This window comes from Gavialis gangeticus, unplaced genomic scaffold (genome assembly GCF_001723915.1).
Source record: "Gavialis gangeticus isolate Ggan-Ray unplaced genomic scaffold, GavGan_comp1, whole genome shotgun sequence".
NCBI classification, from domain to species: domain Eukaryota; kingdom Metazoa; phylum Chordata; order Crocodylia; family Gavialidae; genus Gavialis; species Gavialis gangeticus.
Genome location: NW_017729001.1, coordinates 15,876,273 through 15,878,766, shown reverse-complemented (window position 1 = coordinate 15,878,766; position 2,494 = coordinate 15,876,273). Strand labels below are relative to the sequence as shown.

At 46.4% G+C, this 2,494-nt stretch overlaps 1 pseudogene; it reads left to right on the top strand.

The window, feature by feature from the left end:
* Nucleotides 1–63: 63 nt before the first annotated feature.
* The window catches only part of LOC109290236, a 12,288-nt pseudogene continuing 9,857 nt past the window's right edge, over nt 64–2,494 (top strand).

The window sequence follows — 2,494 nt, the reverse complement described above, 5'->3', positions numbered from 1 at the left end:
GAACAATGGTCTCAAACTACATCAGAGGAAATTTAGGTTAAAGATTAGCAAGAAATTCAAATTATGACGGTAGTTAAGCATTGGAACAGGGTATCTAGAGTAGTAGTGGAAACTCCATCATTGGAAATTATCAAGGGCAGATCTGACAAACACTTAACCAGGATGGTTTAGTCAAGACTGATCCTGAATTGAGCAAAGGGCCAGACCACATGACCTCCAGAGATCCCTTCCAGGCCTACTTCTCTATGATTTTATAATACTTTATCCCAGAGTCAGCAACTCCCTGGAACATGTGCCAAAGCATGGCACACAAGGCCATTTTGCTGGGTACACCACAGCCAGCCCAGCCTTTGGACAGCTGCCACCTGCCACAAAGCCCAGGCTGCTCACAGCAAGTGACTGGGAAGATGCAAGCCCTGCTGCAAGCAGCCAGGGCTCTGTGACTGGCAGCAGCTGTGCAGGCCCCAGGCTAGCTGCAGCCAGGAGGTTGCCAACAGCTGCACTGGGCTCCAGAGCACCAACTTGGTGGTGAGTGCATGCATGCCTCTGGGCAGATGGTGGGGTAGGGGCCTGGGGCAGCACAACCCTAGCCCCTCCCCCACTGTCCACCCAGAGGTGTATGTACAGCCTGCCAGCTACCTGCTATAGCTGCCCAGATCTCAGATTGGTTGTAGAAGGCAGCTGGGAGGCTGCAAAAACCTGCACTGGGCTCTGGAGCCTCAATACTGGCTGCATGTATGTCCAGTGCATGGCGGGGGAGGGGCTGGGGTTGTGCTGCCCCAGGCCCCTTGCTTCTTGCAATGAAGGTTTTCAAACACAGGCCACTTAATATGGTCTCTGGCCCACAAAATTTAGGTCTATTGCTCTTTATACAGAGTATTATACAATATGGCCCAGGCTTTTAACACATTTGCAGAACATTTATGTATGAAGTACTACACATGTATGATGCTGCATAGAATTCCCTGAAGATAAACTTAGTGCCTATATTTCTAACAAGGGCAAGTTCCAGTCGCAGTGACCTTAACTTTGTATAACCCCTGATCTGCGTGTTTAAAATAAACTCTAACTAAACAATTATATTCATGCTGAATTTCACTATTTCCTTCAAACTGAGATTTGTATATTAACTAAAAATATAGACAGCTCTCTCAATTAAAAACAAGATTGCTTTCCATCTATAAGGTGAAGATGATAAAAGAGAGTGGGAAACATGAGTATTTAACTATATTATAAGCCCTTTAGGGCAGGCACTCTCTTACTGTGTATTTGTACATCATCTGCTAAAACCTAAAGCCCTGATCTCCTAGTGCTTCCTTAATATAAATAACAAATATCAATATAAATAACCATATAAAAACCATGACACACCAAAACATTTCAATTAGGTAAGTCCTTGCTTGCATGAAAGTCCTGGTTTAAACAATTTCAGTTGCTGATCTGCAAGTTATAGGAGATTAGTTTAACAATTCTAAGTGTGAAAATAAAGAGGGTTTTTTTTAGATGTCAACCATTATATTTTCTGACCCTCAGTCTTTTTGAAATGCACAATTTAAATAGATGGTAAATAGTCCAATTATCACAAGTCATAAAATGTTAATCAATAGAACACTACTGGATGCCACTCTCAGTAGTGCAGAATTAAGTTTTAAACCAAAATCATGACCAAGTCTATACAGATTTCAGTGGGGCTTTCTACATCTGCAAGGATGCAGACCTTAGTTTTTAGAAAAAGGGGCCCAGTGAGGTTACTGCAAAAATCAGAAAAAGCTGGATCGGACCCTACTGCAGAGGCAGACACCACTGTAACAGGGTGCTTAATAACTTAAAAAAAACTACTTTGTTATTCATAACAATTAGTATAGTGTAGAGGTGCAATGATATATCAGTTGCATATTGGATCAGCACTAATAAAAGGAAAGTTAACATTATCAGCAACTGGCTTTTTTGGGGTAGTATAGATTATGTCATTGATAAATGCCACATGCATGCATGCAGCTGCCATTCATGGGGCCAGGAGTGCACCCCTGCAGCTTGGAGAGCAGCATCTGACTGGTACGTTTGGAGGGGGTGGGGCATGGAGGAAGGAAGGGGCATAGAGGGGGTGCAGATTGAGGCCCTCACAGTGAGAGAGGGGCTAGGGCAAAGGTAGGCACTACCCAGCCAGGGCAGTGAACAGACCCTGAGGGAAGGGTGGAGCCATGGGTGGCTCATTTGGGGGGCACAGGGGAAGGTGGGGGCAGCTCCCTGCCACTGCACGCACCCCCCAGGCCTCCCTGGAAGTATGTATGTGCCCACCAGATTTGTGCACGGGGCAAGGGCAGGCTGCTCACTGCAGGCTCGGGGCTGGGGCTACACTGGCCTATTCCTGGCAGGGGGGCTAGGCTCCGGGCTGGTGGCTACAGTGCTCGGAGCAGTGGCTATGGAGAGTTTGGAGTGGCTAGAGCCCACCTTGTAGCCCTCCCTCTCAGCACCATCTCCTACCCCATCCCCC